The following is a 19,560-nucleotide window of genomic DNA, read 5'->3' on the forward strand; positions in this document are numbered from 1 at the left end:
GATCTTTGTGGGCTATACTCGGCCTTGTCTCAGGATGGTAAGTTGCTGGTTGAAGATATCCCTCTAGCGGTGTGGGGGCTGTGCTTTGGCAAAGTGGGTGGGGTTATATCCTTCCTGTTTGGCCCTGTACGGGGGTATCATCGCATGGGGCCACAGTGTCTCCTGACCCCTCCTGTCTCAGCCTCCAGTATTTATGCAGCAGTAGTTTGTGTCAGGGGGCTAGGGTCAGTTTATTATCTGGAGTACTTCTCCTGTCCTATCCGGTGTCCTGTGTGAATTTAAGTATGCTCTCTCTCTTTCTTTCTCTCTCGGAGGACCTGAGCCCTAGGACCATGCCTCAGGACTACCTGACATGACTCCTTTCTGTCCCCAGTCCACCTGGCCGTGCTGCTGCTCCAGTTTCAACTGTTCTGCCTGTGATTATTATTATTTGACCATGCTAGTCATTTATGAACATTTGAACATCTTGGCCATGTTCTGTTATAATCTCCACCCGGCACAGCCAGAAGAGGACTGGCCACCCCACATAGCCTGGTTCCTCTCTAGGTTTCTTCCTAGGTTTTGGCCTTTCTAGGGAGTTTTTCCTAGCCACCGTGCTTCTACACCTGCATTGCTTGCTGTTTGGGGTTTTAGGCTGGGTTTCTGTACAGCACTTTGAGATATCAGCTGATGTACGAAGGGCTATATAAATACATTTGATATGATTTTACATTGCAGTGGGTGGAAACTCAACAGTTATCCTTAGAGGGTTCTAAGAGGGTTCCTACCTAGAGGGTTCTACCTGGAACCAAAACTGGTTCTTGCAAGAGTTCTCCTATGCGGACAGCCCGAACAACCCTTTCTCGCTCTCCACACGAATGGTCTACAGCTACACACTCACTGCAGAACAAATCTCATAGTGCCGCCTGGCCTAGCCTCTAACAGGTCAATCAAGTAACTAAACACACCATAGCACGTGTGGAAATAAAATAAAAGCTCTCCTGCTAACACGCCATAACCTTTCTTTTGTGATTTATTAATGTCACACTGTTGCCTGGCTCAACAGAGCCTATTCTGGAAGTGTGTGTGAAGTGTGTGTGTGTGTGTTTGTGTGTGTAATCACATTGACTGTGATTCTTTTGAAGACCATGATGCAAAGGAAGGAATGAGAAAAGACAACTTGGTAGTAATGTGGCAAAATTGCCAGGGGGCCCACAGTGTGTGAGATGTCATCAAAGATAACAGGATTATGAGGCAGCATTTACAAAGAAGCGGAGCCCACACACATAGACTAAACACACACACAGGACAAATGCGCACAGACAACAAACACACACACATCCATGATAAATGTGAACGGACAAAAACACCTATAATGTTGAGGGTGAAGTTGGCGTTGCTGCACACATGGCCGGCTGCATTCTTGGCACAGCAGTAGTACAGGCCATTGTAGTTGTGGCTGGCACTCTTGAAGATGACGGTGTGCTCCTTGTTGTTGATCTGATGGGTTTTTTCTGTCAGTCTGTCTCGGAACCACTGGTGGCAAGTGGGACTGAAGGGAAGGGGAGAGAGAGAGAGTGAGGAGGGCATGAGAAAGGTCTCTGACTGAAATGTTGACAGTAAAAGTAAAGAGGTAAAATAGTGTGTGCACAAGCTGTTTGTTTTATAGATTGTCCGTTTTGTGGCTGTAATTCCATGCATCAAAAGCGAGAAACGCAAGGTAATGTGTGTGTTAACCCTTTACTTAACATGAAAGAGAGGTGAGGAGGCCATGAGGGAGACCTTTTGTCTTTTCAGTATGGGGGCCAGTGCAGTTTTTCCAGTACGGTTGTTGTATGTACATGAGACACAGGCACCCTTTTGAACTCTGAACTCAAGGTGAAGGAAGAGGTGGGGCTCACCGCGGGTGTCCGTCAATGTGGCACCACATCACTGGTGCAGAGCTCTCGATCTCCGTGGTTGGCTCCTTCAGGGTCACACCCCCACTTTCCAGTCCTGTTGAGTGAGTGAGTGAGTGAGAGAGAGAGAGAGAGAGGTATTCCTGTGTGACTCTTCTAATGGAACACACAATCACAGTGTCCAACTGTGATGTTAATGGAACTAGCAAGCATCAGACAAAGCCAGGCAGACTATATTGACTTTCCCAGTTAAAAAGGACCACTCAGGCTGTCAGAGGAGCGCATAAAGAGGAATTCAAGGGCTATCTGGACTCTCCATTAGTTGCTCTGTGTGTCAGGGGAATCTAATATCCAGAATAGAAACTGCCCTGAAAAGAGTTGCAATGGTAGCAACACCGAGCAAAATTCCTATGCAGTTTTGACCCAACGATTATCTAGTCGGAAGATTAGACAAAAATAGCACATAATTGTCGTTATATCAGATTAATCTGCCATACTGGCATGTATTGATGACGTAATGAAATGAGACCTACAGATTCTATGGAAGCATGGCTAAACTTCCCTTGCAGCTCTTTTTTTTATTTAACCTTCATCTAACCATGTGAGTCAGTAAAGAACACATTCGTATTTCCCCTAACAAACCCACACAAATATCAGATTGACAACATGAAGCAGTGAGAATCTCACGGATCCATTCCCACTGAAGTGTAGCCAATGATAAAACATATTAGTCTTTGATTCTCCCCTGCTGTGTTGTGTGACAGAACTGCTTCGCAACTGGCACCCTAATCCCTTTTTAGTGGACTACTTTGAACAAGGTCTGGTCTGGACAAAAGTAGTGCACTATATAGGGAATACGGTGCACAGGACGCACTGGGCTGTGCAGACGCACCGGAGACACAGTGCGCAGAGCCGGCGCAGGACATCCTGGGCCAAAGAGACGCACTGGAGGCCAGGCACGCTGAGCATCCGTCCTGGTTGGATGCCCACTCTAGCCCGGGCAAATGCGGGGGGCTGGAATGCAGTGTGAACATGCACTGGAGACACCATGCGCTCCACCGCATAACACGGTGCCTGACCAGTACCACGCTCCCTACGGTTAGCACCAGGAGTTGGCTCAGGAATCCAACCTGACAAAATGTTTTGGGGCTGCCTCTCGTGCCTGCTCCGCTGTGCCAACTCCTCGTATTGTCGCCGCTCTGCTTTAGCCGCCTCTATCTCCTCCCTTGGACGCCGATACTCTCCAGCTTTTGCCCAGGGTCCCTTGCCTTCCAAGATCTCCTCCCATGTCCATTTCTCCAGAAAACGCTGCTTCTCCCAGCCACGGCGCTTGGTCCGTTTGTGGTGGGTAGTTCTGTCACGAAAGTCATCAGGGAAATGACCGGACCAAGGTGCAGCATGGTGAGCGTACATTTTCTCTTTACTTAAAATGTCGCCAACAATTACAGGCCACTAACAAAGACAACTACCCACAACTAAGGTTGAAAAACAGGCTGCCTAAGTATGATTATGTATGTATGACAGCTGTCCCTTTTTGAGTAGAGTAGACTAGCCACAATCCCATCACTATCAACAACCACCACCAACTGCCAACCAGCCACTCACTGAAGGAGCAGTGTCAGACACAAACACATACAGAACACCCTTGTGGGCTATATCTCAACCATGGAGGTCGTGAACTGCCTTCAGGGGGGGTGGATGAACCAGAGCTAACATAATGCAGGGCTAACATGCTTCCTCTTCATAAATGACAAAACTGGCATTTCACTAAAGGAAAGCCCAACAGACACCATGTTCATTCTCTCAGGAAAAATTGCATGCTTTCCCCCCTTTTTCCCCAGCACGGAAGGGATGCAAGATGCAGTCAAGTGTGTTTACTGTGTGTGAATGGGAATAATGCTTGACAGCTGTGCAAAGACAGAGGGCTGGCGATTTATTGCACATTGTCTGAAATGTCTGTTAAATTGCCTGTTAAAATTAAAGTGTAACACAAAGCATTACATTACAACAATTCCTAATTTCGGGTATACAGTAGGCTTATTTTTTGCCAACTCAAATTCCAGTAATAAGACCCAACATTAAAATGTAAAACTCAGTGACTGCTTAATCGGTGAACTGCTCTCTTTCCAAAGTGGAGATAAAGTGTTGGAATGGACAGACACAGAGTTGGGCTAGAGGGAGGGAAGGGTCCAGGGATTAGTGCCAAATGAAGTGATCGTTCATTCACATGCTAAAGTAATTTGTGTCTACATCAATTCCTCTTTCACATTGTGCTGGTTGGGGGCCACTAATCCCTCCACATCCCCATACTACCCCTCATTTCCAACCGACTGCTCACCTCACCACAACCCTGGCCCAGCCCAGCCTGGCCCTTTTCCACTTCACTAGCAGCCAGACATGCAGAGTAGTGGGCTCCCACACATGGTCCGTTGCAGAACTTCACAGCCTGGAGTTCCATCTCTTCCAACACCCTCTAACGTTACCCGTACGTACCCCTGCCAACTCAGAGCTTCTGGCACCCCACAGCTCCTGACACTCCACAGCTCCCCTAAGTTGGTTCTACCCAAAGTAGCCAGGAAAACTTCTCCCCCCATTTACCAATTTAGTGGTTTTCGATAATCCTGAGAGATGGAGCAAAGAGATTGAGGACCTGGTCTGGTGTTTCTTACCAAGGACATGTAGGCCTGACTCCAGCAGGCTTTCATAGGGTCTTTTTACAGAGCAATAATAGGTAAGTAAGGCATGGGATCAAGCAGAGAGCATGAGAGAGACTGACTGACTGAGTACGGTTACATGCACACTATAATATGATTACTGTGTATAGTAAGATTAATGTAATAGTTTAATTAAAACGTTTACATGCAAGAAGAACGATTTCCCTAATAATAACACTGTTTAACACTGAAATCAGGCTACCAGATGGCACTCTGATGAATGCAGAAAAGCATGCTAGCATATGCACAGATCAAATACACTGCTGTAATGCCAATTATGGTGTTTACATGTCCTAATAATTTGAAAGATTGTTCAGAAGACCAGGTGTTTTAATCGGCATATGCTTCCTTTGATTTTGACATTACGTCAATTCAGATAAGCAGAGTAAAGGCCTCAGCATAATTCAGTTCGGCTGTGAACCGAATGAGTGGGTTTGCATGCTCCCTAAAAATAAGTTTTCTTGAAAAACGGAGAAAAAAAGGGTAAAGCAGAAATATTACACTGGGACAGTAGAGGGTGATAAGTTGATAATAGCCATGTACAGCCAAGTGACGACACACCCAAACAAGGAAGACACGCACAGGAGAATAAAATAGAATAGCCAGAAAGACACTCGACTGGCAAGAAAATGTAATTTGTGTGAAATTCCTGGGATCTACTAGATTTGTAATGTAATAATTTCGAAGCAATCTACACACAATACCCAATAAAGACAAAGGGAAAACAGCTTAACACTTGTATTTTTATGAATGTTATTTATGACTATTTCTGTATTTTGAATTTGGCGCTCTGCAATTTCACCGGATGTTGTCGAGGTGGGTTGCTAGCGGAACGCAAGTGCCAGAAAGGTAAAAAGCACCAGCCAGCTGGTCTGTGCATGCTCTGAGGATGTGGCTAGGGATGCCGTCTATGCCAGCAGCCTTGCGAGGGTTAACAAGTTTAAATGTTTTATTTATTTACGTCAGCCACAGAGAAGGAGAGGGGGCGCAGTTTTTTTTTTAAATCTGCGACGGTGACCCTTTATTATCCTCAAAGCGGGCAAAGAAGGTGTTTAGTTCGTCTGGAAGCGTGACGTCGGTACAGATGTGGCTGTTTTTGTTATTGTAGTACGTGATTTACTGTAGACCCTGCCACATTCAGTTGAAGTCGGAAGTTTATATACACCTTAGTCAACTACATTTAAACTCAGTTTTCACAATTCCTGACATTTAATCCTAGTAAAAATTCCCTGTCTTAGGTCAGTTAAGAATGTGAAATGTTAGAAAAATAGTAGAGAGAATTATTTATTTCAGATTCTATTTCTTTCATCATATTCCCAGTTGGTCAAAAGTTTACATACACTCAATTAGTATTTGGTAGCTGTCACGTTGTTCGTAAAAATGATGGTCGGACCAAGGCGCAGCGTACGTAGAGTTCCAAATACTTTTATTGAATAAAGTGAAACTTAAGCAAATACAAAACAATAAAGAATAAATGAACCGTGACGACAATGCAGTGCGAACAGGCAACTAAACATAAACAATATCCAAATCACCCACGGATGGAAAAAAATGCTATGATCCCCAATTAGAGACAACGATAACCAGCTGCCTCTAATTGGGAATCATACAAATCCGCAACATAGAAAATCAAACCCACATAGAAAATATAAAGTAGAACAAAAAACCCTAGTCACGCCCTGAAGTATGATACATTGGAAATACAGGTTTTCTATGCTCAGGATGTGACAGTAGCATTGCCTTTAAATGGTTTAACTTGGGTCAAATGTTTCAGGTAGCCTTGCACAAGCTTCCCACAATAAATTGGGTGAATTGTGGCCCATTCCTACTGACAGAGCTGGTGTAACTGAGTCAGGTTTGTAGGCCTCCTTGCTCGCACACACTTTTTCAGTTCTGCCCACAAATGTTCTATGGGATTGGAGTCAGGGCTTTGTGATGGTCACTCCAATACCTTGAAATTGTTGTCCTAAAGCCATTTTGCCAATACTTTGGAAGTATGCTTGGGGTCATTGTCCATTTGGACAACCCATTTGCAACCAAGCTTTAACTTCCTGACTGATGTCTTGAGATGTTGCTTCAATATATATATTCACCATTTCGCAATAAGTCTGTATAAAAATGTGGGATGGACATCTGTCTGTAAAAAGAGAGCTGCATTCTTATTTGTTTACAAAGCAATGTTACAGAAACTCCCTCCATATGTAAGCTCATTAATTAAGATAAGATTAATAAGTTACTAAAACAGTCAACAGTAATGGATGACACTAGAGATCCCTTCAGTCTCCACAGAAAAAAAATAATCCAAATATTTTTTTTTTGGCTTCTAATTTGTGAAACAATATGCAGAGTTCACTGCAGCTAGATGTACTGGTCCCCCTCGGGCAGTTTAAATTATTGATTGAGGACCTCTATGTAGTTGAATGTGATTGCTTCTATTGAATGTTTATTTTTATTAATTGTGTGCTGAATTATATTGTTTTATACAAGTATATTTTAATATTCTGTTATTATTGTAATGTGTACAGAGCTCTCTTGTAAAATAGATTTTTAATCTCAATGTGACTCCCTGTTCAAATAAAAGTTAAATAAATAATTGAAAGTTGAATAAGCAGTAGCTCTGTTCTATGTGCGCTAGACATTTTTGTGTTTTCTGTTTTTAAGTTTCGTTTTTGTGTCTTTTACTTTCGGTTTTGTAAACGAGATACAATATTTTTGGTTATGGAAAATATATTTCACAGCGGTTTAAATGGTACAATGATTCTCTACACTATACTTGCTTGTTTTGTCACATAAACTGAAATTAAGCAAACATTCAAATTCCTTTGTGTTATGTATGATATGAGTAGTCACCCAATTATTATACCCAAAGGCAATGGCCAAACTGGTTAATGTAAGGTTATTGTCTCATTGATCTAGGTATTGTAACTGATACCTAAATTCTCAGAATATTTGTGACCCTATTTACACTTCACAATTTTCACTTCTCATTTCTGCTAGTGTTCTGTTCACGTCACATTCCTAGATATGACAATAAGTATTTCCTGTACCCGGGGTATAACAACCTGTTATGGTCTAGAGCGGCTCCACATGTCGATCCATCCATCCATCACTTCCATCTGTCTACATCCATCTACATAATAGGCCCATCTGGAGCCTAATCGGATGCTCATGTAAACACAAGTCATGCCATTATACATGATGTTCAATTAAATTAAATGTAATATTCAAAAATCCACAGACCCACTCCAAAAGGTTTTCTAAGCCATCATCGACTCAGTGGGGTTTGTCCATCATGTCACCGGACCTTCGCATTGCCAGTCATACCCTGGATCTAATTTTGTCCCGTGGAATAAATATTGTGGACAAAAATGTTTTTCCTAATAACCCGGGACAATTGGACAACCTCTAAAAACCAAAAACATTTGTTACAAGAAATTAGCTCCCTGATATACAGAAAATACCCGAGCCCTGAAGAAAGCTTCCAGAAAATTGGAAAGGAAATGGAGCAACACCAAACTGGAAGTCTTCCGACTAGTTTGGAAAGACGGCACCGGCACTTTGACGAAAAGATCATGAGCATTAGAAATCTAATTACGGACTCCTCTTTGAATCTGCGTATTTATCCAAAGCTCAGTTGCCCTGAGTCTGCACAAAACTGCCAGGACCTAGTATCAATGGACACTAAAGTTTTTGAATACTGTATCTCTCGACACATTCACAAAAAAACAGTAGTCATGACCTCTAACCCTTCCAGCTGCCTACTGGACTCTATTACAACTAAACTACTGAAAGAGCTACTCATTATGCTTGGTCCGCCTATGTTGAACATAATAAACGGCTCCCTATCTTCTGGATGTGTACCCAACTCAAAAGTGCCAGTAATAAAGCCTAATCCTGAAAAAGCCAAACCTTGACCCAGAAAATGTATATAAAATAAATACAAATACATTTTAGAAACTAAATAAATTACCTACCCTGGAAGCCTGTGTTTCAGACATAAGGATGGCGGCAATAAAAATAAATAAATGTTTTACTCGAACAAAACAGAGTTCTAGGTTCTAGGTCCCAAGAAACAAAGAGATGTGCTGTGACAATTAATTTTGGTTGTACAGTCGTCTCAAATACAAATACTGTGAAGGACCTCAGCATTACTCTGGACCCTGATCTTTCTTTTGACAAACAAATGAAGAATATTTCAGGGGCAGCTTTTTTTCCATCTTCGTAACATTGCAGAAACCATTAACTTTTTGTCCAAAAAGGATGCAGAAAAGCTAATCCATGCTTTTGTTACTTCTAGATTAGACTACTGCAATGCTCTACTCTCCAGATAAAGCACTAAATAAACTTTAGTTAGCGCTAAATACGGCTGCTAGAGTCTTGATTAGAACCCCCAAAAACTATTATATGTGACCTACCACCTTGATTCAGTCTTATGTAGCAAAATTTGAAATTGTGTTTTTTACATTGGATAAAAGCAGAGACACAGAGATACAAAATGGTACACTGTATACACTGTATTTGAGGAACAATGGGAAAGTAATTATGCTTTGAAAGTTGATACATTTGGAACCTCCCTTTTGAGAAAATGGTCTTTGGGTATTTCGGTACCTACTGGAGAGCTCTTCTTTGTTTACACCCATTCAGCATCGTTCACACCCTCTTAATATTTAGCTCCACCAATCTCTTTAAGGGTTGATCCGAGCGTTCTGTCCTAACAGCAGCAGTCAAGCACCCAAAAGCTAACTGGCCGACAGTTGTCTCAGAGACATTCAATTAATGGATACTTGCATAGTGGAGTCTTTTGTTAAGACATGTAGTTAGCTAGCTAGCAAAACAATTATCCATAATCCCAACTCATGACGGTACTACCCTGCATGAATCTGCAGGTAACTAACCAACCAGGTTCAATGTTCCTGAAGGCATTTCTGCCAAAATTCGCATTTTGAATACAAAAATAAAAATACTTCAAATGGCTCTCATGTGAAGTAGTGACCTGCGACATATGCCTAGTTTTCTGAAACGGGTCACATATTACTCCAGTGCTAGCCTCTCTACACTGGCTCCCTGTTAAGGCTAGTGCTGACTTCAAGGTTTTACTGCTAACCTACAAAGCATTACATGGACTTGCTCCTACCTATCTCTTCATTGTGGTCCTGACGTACACACATACACGTACACTAAAATCACATCTCTTCAGTAGGTCCTATGATTGACTGTAATTTGGCTCAGGGGTGCGAAGGTGAACGTCAAGGCACTGGCGTGACGAAACGCCCTTGCTGTCTCTGCCTGGCCGGCTCCCCTCTCTGCACTAGGATTTTCTGCCTCTGACCCTATTATGGGGGCTGAGTCACTTGCTCTTGCTCTTCCATGCCGTCCTGAGGGGTGCGTCACGTTGTGCCATGCTTTTTCACTATACTCGACTTGAGCGGGTTGAGTCACTGATGTGATCTTCCTGTCCGGTCTTGCGCCCCATCGGGCTGGTGGAGGAGATATTTGTTGCTATCCTCAGCCTTATCTAAAGGTAGTAAGTTGGTGATATCGCTCAAGTGGTGAGGGGGCTGTGCTTTGGCAAAGTGAATAGGGTTATATGCCTATCTGGTTGGCCCTGTCCGGAGTTACCGCCGGACAGGGCCACTGTGTACCGAGATCTATGCTGCAATAGTCCATGAGCCGGGGGGCTATCTGGAATCTGTCCAATCTGGTGAAATTCTCCTGTCTTATCTGGTGTCCAGTGTTAGCTCCCGCTAATTCTCCCATCTCTCTCTACCGCACCTGCTGTCTCAACCTCTGAATGCTTGGCTATGAAAAGCCAACTGACATTTACTCCTGAGGTGCTGACCTTTTGCACCCTCTATAACCACTGTGACTATTATTTGACCCTGTGACACCTGCTGATGCAAAAAAAAACTTTAGAAATACATTTGATGTGGCCATCCAAACTCGAAAAGAATGTTTCTGCATAATGTTCTGAATAGAGATGGCAGTATATCAAAGTGGCCAGCAGAGGGCACAACACAACTTTATAAATATATATTGTCTTTTACACCACAACTTGCAGGTGTAGAAGCTTTTTATGATCTGGAAGAGGTACAGAGAAATGACACACTTCACAAAGGAAAAACATTATTTGAGAATACCAACAAGTGTTGATGCAACAATCATCACACTGCAAGAATAAATGGTAAATATTATGCAGTCCTACATTCTAAGACAGTGCTTATAGAGTTTGCCATGGAGTTTACTTCTGCCCTAGGAAACGGAACATAACATAACATCAATTACAGACAGGTTAAATAAATAACCAGCAATCCACTATAACTCAACAATATTGTCAGAATTACGTGATGAACATTGTCGTTTCTCTCCCTCTTTTGTCAGTGTTGCTTGTATTCTTAACAGTATGCTTCATGGTTAGGAATGGAAAATCAATGCAAAGGACTTTTCAAACGCCTATGTGATGAGTGCACTTATCAAACCATGAATATCATTAATACACTGTGGACATAAATACATTTAGTAAGTTGAATACTTAAGTTGGCCTTGAGGGAGCACTAACTATGGCCAATGTTCACCTGTAATAAACTGTCTGACGTAAGGAAGGCAACATATTCCATTAAAGTGTTCACACAAATACTATGATTCATATGTTCTCAAACAGCAACACTAATTTGTCCTATACAATCTCAATACCGACATATCATTCAAAGGATAAATATTGAGGGCAATGAAGAGCCCATCAAGTCACTAACTTATCCTTGGTCTCAGAGGACGAGGATGTTTAAATAATGTAAATGTTGGTTGTCTTGTTACAGTAGCCTTTAACCATTTGATCATGTGTCACTGTTCCCTTTTTAAACGTAACCAGTGCACGGTAAACAGTAGGCCTACAGTATGTAAAACGCTATGCATCAAAAAAAGTAGAGCAGTCTAGCCAATAAGAACTCAAGCCACAGGGTAGTTTTGAAGGTCGCAATGACAGTTTTCTTTTGTGAAAATGGTTCATTAAAGCCGCTATATTATTCATTGGCTGAAAATCCTGCAGTGTGTATTAATCCATCAAGACAGGCAGCGGTTACTGTATGATACAGTAACACCACATACCGGTAGTATAGTAAGTTAGAATACCCCTGCTTTCTTCAGCCATCAAGACACAGCAAGAGTAATAAAAGTTATGTAAACAAGAAAAAAAAGAAGGAAAAAAAAGGAAAATAAATATATTAAAATAGGATAAGTTTGAATCCACAACATCCCCGCACTCGGACAAACTCAAAGTAATCGGCGTTAGCCTACCTAATGTAATATAACAAAGTCATAAGCATTTATAAGCATAAGCATTTATTACAATACCTCTTTAAACCTGCTATTTAAACTTACTTTAAATAAGCAAATAAAACCGAATTTTTCAATAAGAAGATACTATGGCTAAAAAAACTGGTACCAATTTTGTCAACTGCAGACTCCAAGAAATGTGTATTTGCTCAGACTATTTTCACATGCCAGCTGCTTACTGTCCTGGGTGTGTATGTGTGTATGTGTGTATATGACTCCAACACAAATATTGCGGCCAACGCAAAGCAACAGTGAAATCCTGAAGGGAGACTTGAGATGCAGACAGTCAAACCTCAGCGATGCTGTGAGGGGACAGGTGTTGTCATGGTAATAGACTGGGGTTTTGGGCAGATGTTAAGGGTGACAGGAGCAGTTGCAGGTCACATAGACACAGATTCCCCATTGTCCAATACTATTCTGGTATTTTCTACTGTGCTCCCTACGGGACAAATGTTTTTCCAAACTCTGACCCCTTCTATCATGTCATAATTAAATACAGTGGAATACAGCTGAATATTACACATGGATGTTAGAAGAAGGGAGAGAAGAGGAGTGTGTGTGATAGGCATGACTTCGTGTTATGGGAATAGGGGGAGAAAATTCTGACGAGACAGGGTAAGTGAAAGAAAAGGGTGAAAAAAGAGAGAAGATAGTAGAGGGACAGAGGTGACACCAAAGGAACAGTCTTGCTGAGGACACGAGGAATGGTAGAGGAGGAACTTTTAATTTCGTGGTAGGAGAGAAGAGAGAAAAGGATGGAGCAATAATCTCGATGTGGCTTAGGCGTGATGGATAGAGAGAAAGAAACACTAACAAACAAAAAACATTGGATTAAAAGCCCTGTGGTGGGGCATCATCTAACCAAACCCAATCCTTAACCTAATTCAGGTTATCTTAACCGAGATGTGCCTTTGGCCAAATCTACACTGCAGTATTTGACTACTCTTAAATTCAAATAGAATAGATCTTTATTTGCATACCCCATAATGACAAAGGAAAAAAAGGATAGACATTTTTGCAAATTTATTACAAATAAAAAACTGAAATGTCACATTTACACAAGTATTCAGACCCTTTACCAGTACTTTCCTGAAGCACTTTTGGCAGCGATTACAGCCTCGAGTCTTCTTGGGTATGACGCTAATAGATTGTCACACATGTATCTGGGGCGTTTCTCCCATTCTTCACCGCAGATCCTCTCAAGCTCTTTCAGGTTGGATGAGGAGTGCCGTTGCACAGCTATTTTCAGGCCTCTCCAGAGATGTTCAGAGACTTGCCCCGAAACCACTCCTGCATTGTCTTGGCTGTGTACTTAGGGTTGTTGTCCTGTTGGAAGGTGAACCTTCGTCCCAGTCTGAGCGCTCTGGAGCAGATTAAGGATCTATCTGTACTTGGCTCTGTTCATCTTTTCCTCGATCCTGACTAGACTCCTAGTCTCTGCTGCTGAAAAACATCCCCACACTACCAAGCTTTACCATAGGGATGGTGCCAGATTTCCTCCAGACGTGACACCTAGCATTCAGGCCAAATAGTTCAATTTTGGTTTCATCAGACCAGAGAATCTTGTTTCTCATGGTCTGAGAGTCCTTTAGGTGCCTTTTGGCAAACTCCAAGTGTTCTGTCATGTGCCTTTTACTGAGGAGTGGCTTCCGCCAGGCCACTCTACCATAAGGGCATGATTGGTGGAGTGCTGCAGAGATGGTTGTCCTTCTGGTTCTCCCATCTCAACAGAGGAACTCCGGAGCGCTGTCAGAGTGACCATCGGTTTCTTGGTCTCCTCCCTGACCAAGTCCCTTCTCCCCTGACTGTTCAGTTTGGCCGAGCGGCCAGCTCTAGGAAGAGTTGTGGTGGTTACAAACTTCTTCCAATTGCGAATAAGAGGCCACTGTGTTCTTAGGAACCTAGACAGGTGTGTGCCTTTACAAATCTTTAAAGAAGTATCCAAATCCATAGGATGTAGTGAGCATTTCACTAAGATCTACACCTGTTGTATTCAGCGCACGTGACAAATAAACTTTGATTTGATCACAATATAATAGCCATGTCTAGGAAAACCAAAGTTCCAAAGGCTGGGCCTAATATAGTGTATAAGAGGTCATACAATACATTTTATTGTGATTCATATGTTGATGATGTAAATAATATTTGCTGGTCTGTGGTGTGTAATGAGGAGCAACCAGATGCTGCACTTGATGCATTTATGAAACTACTTATTCCAGTTACTAATAAGCATGCACCCATTAAGAAAATGACTGTAAAGACTTAAATCCCCGTGGATTGATGAGGAATTGAAAAATTGTATGGTTGAGAGGGATGAGGCAAAAGGTATGGAAATTAAGTCTGGCAAGACAACTGATTGGCAAACGTACTGCAAAATGAAGAAATCTCATAAACTTCCTTTTAAAGGAAGAACCACTAGTGTTTTAATTGACTGATTTCCTTATATGAACCATAACTCAATCTTTAACATTGTTGCGTTTATTTTTGTATTTTCGGTGATACGGTAATAAAGTTTTATATCTTCCTAAGTCGGAGGGTGGTTTTAACCATCCAGAATTAATTGTATTAACTCGCTAACCAAGGCTTTTACTTGTGACATATGGTTAAATGCACTAAAGAGGAACAATGGCTACACAATGAAGATGCGCATGCTCATCCCCCAGAATCTCTTCACTTGTCTATTTTCAAAGGATAAAGCTAACTAGAGGTCGACCGATTAATCTGAATGGCCGATTTCAAGTTTTCATAACATTCGGAAATCTGTCATTTTGGACCCCGATTTGGCCATTTTTTTTTTCTTACACCTTTATTTAATCTTTATTTAACTTGGCAAGTCATTTAAGAACACATTCTTATTTTCAATGACGGCCTAGGAACAGTGAGTTAACTGCCTTGTTCAGGGGCAGAGCGACAGATTTTCACCTTGTCAGCTCAGGTGATTCAATCTTGCAACCTTACGGTTAACTAGTCCAAAGCTCTTAACCACCTGCCTCACGAGGAGCCTGCCTGTTACGCGAATGCAGTAAGAAGCCAAGGTAAAGTTGCTAGCTAGCATTAAACTTAATCAATCATAATCACTAGTTATAACTACACATGGTTGATGATATTACTAGTTTATCTAGCGTGTCCTGCGTTGCATATAATCGATGCAGTGCGCATTCGCGAAAAAGGACTGTCCTTGCTCCAACGTGTACCTAACCATAAACACCCATGCATTTCTTAAAATCAATACACAGAAGTATATATTTTTAAACCTGCATATTTAGCTAAAAGAAATCCAGGTTAGCAGGCAATATTAACCAGGTGAAATTGTGTCACTTCTCTTGCATTCATTGCACGCAGAGTCAGGGTATATGCAACAGTTTGGGCCGCCTGGCTCATTGCGAACTAATTTGCCAGAATTGTACAATATTTAGACTGATGAATGCCACCCGTTAGATAAAATATGGAACGGCTCCGTATTACACTGAAAGAATAAATGTTTGGTTTTTGAGATGATAGTTTCCGGATTCGACCATATTAATGACCTAAGGCGCATTTCTGTGTGTTATTATGTTATAATTAAGTCTATGATTTGATAGAGCAGTCTGACTGAGCGATGGTAGGCACCAGCAGGCTCATAAGCATTCATTCAAACAGCACATTCATGCATTTTGCCAGCAGCTCTGCTGTTTATGACTTCAAGCCTATCAACTCCCGGGATTAGGCTGATGTAACGATGTGATGTGAAATGGCTAGCTAGTTAGCGGGGTGTGCGCTAATAGCGTTTCAAACATCACTCGCTCTGAGACTTGGAGTAGTTGTTCCCCTTGCTCTGCATGGGTAACGCAGCTTCGAGGGTGGCTGTTGTCTTTGTGTTCCTGGTTCGAGCCCAGGTAGGAGCGAGGAGAGGGACGGAAGCTATACTGTTACAATGGCTATACTGAAGTGCCTATAAGAACATCCAATAGTCAAAGGTATATGAAATACAAATGGTAGAGAGAGAAATAGTCCTATAATAACTACAACCTAAAACTTCTTAACTGGGAATATTGAAGACTCATGTTAAAAGGAACCACCAGCTTTCATATGTTCTCATGTTCTGAGCAAGGAACTTAAACATTAACTTTCTTACATGGCACATATTGCACTTTTACTTTCTTCTCCAACACTTTGTTTTTCCATTATTTAAACTAAATTGAACAGGTTTCATTATTTATTTGAGGCTAAATTTATTTAATTGATTTCATCTATTATATTAAGTTAAAATAAGTGGTCATTCAGTATTGTTGTAATTGTCATTATTACAAATACATTTTAAAAATCGGACGATTAATCAGTATCGGCTTTTTTTGTCCTCCAATAATCGGTATCGGTATTGAAAAATCATAATCGGTCGACCTCTGTTAACAACGTCATAGTTAAGAATACTAACAATATGGACGAAAGTGAAACCTATTCCAACAAGAACCAATATCACTCACTAAAAACACAATCCTTGGATAGCTTTTCAGAATTTTTCGCAAATAAATTGGTCTACATAGAAAACTAAAGGCTTAGAAGCATTAGAAAAAAATATAAAAATGCTTTAATTTTCTTAATGTTGAAAGTGTGTGGGTGACGTAGAGAAAAATGGTTTGAGGCCATGTCTTGGCTGATTTTCCCATGATGTCAAGCAAAGAGGCACTGAGTTTGAAGGTAGGCCTTGAATACAACCACATGTACCCCCCATTTGACTCAAATGATGTCAATTAGCCTATCAGAAGCCTCTAAAGCCATGACATTTTATGGAATTTTCCAAGCTGTTTAAAGAAAAGTCAACTTTGTGTATGTAAACTTCTGACCCACTGGAATTGTGATAGAGTGACGTATAAGTGAAATAATCTGTCTGTAAACAATTACTTCAGGTCAGATTCAGTTGATTTGATACAATGTTGCACTTCACTAGCGATAGCTCAAGTCAAGACAGATAGAAAAGGGAGGATGACAGGCATAGATGTGATTGATAAAAACAGTATTTTCATTAGTATTATCTACCGTTTTTGTCAGCTTTATGTAGGCTATTTTTACTTAGTTGACAATGGAGTTATAGACCAAGTGCTCATTTAGGCTATTTAGCCGCCAATGTTCTCGGTGTATCAGCGTGTCTATACGGCAGAGGCTTAGTTGAATGAACTTTTATCATTATGATTAACCACATGACAATGATTGAGAAACTAAAATGCTATTATTTAAATCAAACTGTTCCACGAAGATCTTTTGTATGCTTCCCCAAACCTGAAATTCACACACTGCCTATGAAGTCTATAAAATAATTGCCTCCACCTTTCTATGGTCAAATGTTCAATTAAGGTAAGATGCTTCATAATATGAAGTAAACCATTAAGTATGTTTCCAAAATGCATACTGACTACAGATGAGGAAAAAGTCTGGTTGTATTCGATAAAAGTTATTAAAACATATGTACAGGACAAACGTAAAAATGCAAATGCAAAATACAATGTTTTAACCGGTTTTAAAACAGTTGTAGCTGAGGAATGCTCAACTCTGTTCGCTTATATCAAGATGAAGTTGAGTTTTTGGTAAGCTTATCAAAACTCAACTTCATCTTGATATAAGCGAACAGAGTTGAGCATTCCTCAGCTACAACTGTTTTAAAACCGGTTAAAACATTGTATTTTGCATTTGTGAAATTATTTGGATGTGAAATAAAAGTAGAGGGCTTTGTTTCTAGAACCACACCGTAATTGAGAATCGATTCACATTTAGATGGAATATTGGCCATTTTGGCTACCAGAGTCACTTCACCTCGAAACAGAACATGTAAGGTCCTTGTAACAGAAGGCTCCTTTAGTCCATTATCTGCCGTTCTGCCCCTGAACAAGGCAGTTAACCCACTGTTCCTAGGCCGTCATTGAAAATAAGAATTTGTTCATAACTGACTTGCCTAGTTAAATAAAGGTCAAATATATTTTTTTTAAATTGCGGAGTGAGTAGCTTTCCTTTTGTGACACTACAGTGACATTGAACTTGTGCTGAGGACAGACAGCCACTCAGACTAAAACATTATTTTCATCGGTGCTTCAAGGATTTTGAGTTAGACAGACCAAGGAGACTCGGGTGACAGTACAGAGTCTCTGACCCCTAACCTCTTACCCTAAACCACTGATTGCAGGGAACTTCAGAGCACGCATAGCTACATAAAGACATATGGGCTGCACTAGCTGGGTCATTCCTACTAAGTGGTGCCTTTTCTGTCCCCAGGTGTTAATCATAAACTTCCACAAGAAATAGAAGCCATAAAAGTCATAAAATATTCAGAGCATTTTGTAGTCCTAGTTAAATTCCCTCTCATCAATAAAATGTTTTCACCATTTTTGTATTGATCATTCATTTAAGATTTTCCGTGTGTCCCTGATATCACTTTCCATCTTGCTAGTTTGTTGTAATTCTCCATTTAAGAAAACAACCCACTTCCTACAATGACACCACACTCAGGAAGTGACAATTTATTTGGTGGAAAAAACTATGGTGCAAAGCTAAATAAATTGAAACACTCAGAGTTGTTTAATGTTATTAGTCTGTATGTCCCCCTCTAATGTCCACCCTATTGGCCTAAATTACAGAGAAAAAAAAATCAAAATTCCATGCAAGAAATTTCCAAGAAACTGAAGATCTCGTACAAAGCTGTGTACTACCCCCTTCACAGAGCAACGCAAACTGGCCCTAACCAGAATATAAAGAGGAATGGGAGGCCCCAGTGCACAACTATGCAAGAGGACAAGTACATTGGAGTGTCTAGTTTGAGTGAGAAACAGACGCCTCACAAGTCCTCAACTGGCAGCTTCATTAAATAGTATCTGCAAAACACCCGTCTCAAAGTCAACAGTTGGGATGCTGGCCTTCTTGTGGTTCATTTAACAAAACCTATGGGAAAATTTCGTTTTTTTGTAGGGTGTTTCGATAAATGCAGAAAATAAGGTCTGTGGTAAACAAACACAGGCTTAAGAGATTTTAGCTATACGTTTTGTTCTAACATCACCTTTTGTGAATTTTGAAGTATTTATGTAATTAAAAAAAACACAAAGGCTTAATAATTCAATGATTTCCGTGTGTAGCACATTTCCGAACTGAATGAGTTAGATACATTCAGAGTTCACCGACTAGCCCCTCGCTTCGAGGTTTTGGCAAACAGACATATACAGTAGCTGCATGCTAGCGAAAACTCTTGAAGCCAGACTAGTGTGACTAGCCAGACTAGCCATGCCCAGCAGAGCTGCATTCAACTAGCTACTATAGCTATTAGCTACCTGGGTTTGGTCGAGGTTCTCTCTGGAGTTTTCCTCTTTGGAGCTTTCTCTGAAGTTTTTTTAATTTTCTGATGCGATATCCTTTTTCTCCTCGAACGGTCGGAGTTTCTTTGCCTAGGTTCGCCTGACCACCATGAATGATTACGCCGAGACCTCCTTGAGTAAAGATGAGAATATCAAAATGAATCTAGACAGGGGAAACGGCTTTAAAATAATCACTGACAATACAACGGCTACCACATCCACAAAGTCAAACTTCATGACACGTGTTTTTATTTTTGGACTTAATTTAAGGTTAGGTTTACAATAACACTTTAAAAAGATACGTTTTAGAAATAGGCGGGGTTTCTG

General features: G+C 41.0%; 1 long non-coding RNA gene across 1 annotated transcript; it reads right to left on the minus strand.

The window, feature by feature from the left end:
• Window positions 1-996: 996 nt before the first annotated feature.
• Window positions 997-19,504, minus strand: LOC109876119 (uncharacterized). Its single transcript, XR_002252938.2, has 3 exons — window positions 19,210-19,504; window positions 1,881-1,974; window positions 997-1,531 (listed from the first exon to the last, which is right to left on the minus strand). It is a non-coding gene; the product is annotated as an uncharacterized LOC109876119 (long non-coding RNA).
• Between the last annotated feature and the right edge of the window lie 56 nt (window positions 19,505-19,560).

The sequence above is a fragment of the Oncorhynchus kisutch genome, linkage group LG11, assembly GCF_002021735.2.
Source record: "Oncorhynchus kisutch isolate 150728-3 linkage group LG11, Okis_V2, whole genome shotgun sequence".
Lineage (NCBI taxonomy): Eukaryota > Metazoa > Chordata > Actinopteri > Salmoniformes > Salmonidae > Oncorhynchus > Oncorhynchus kisutch.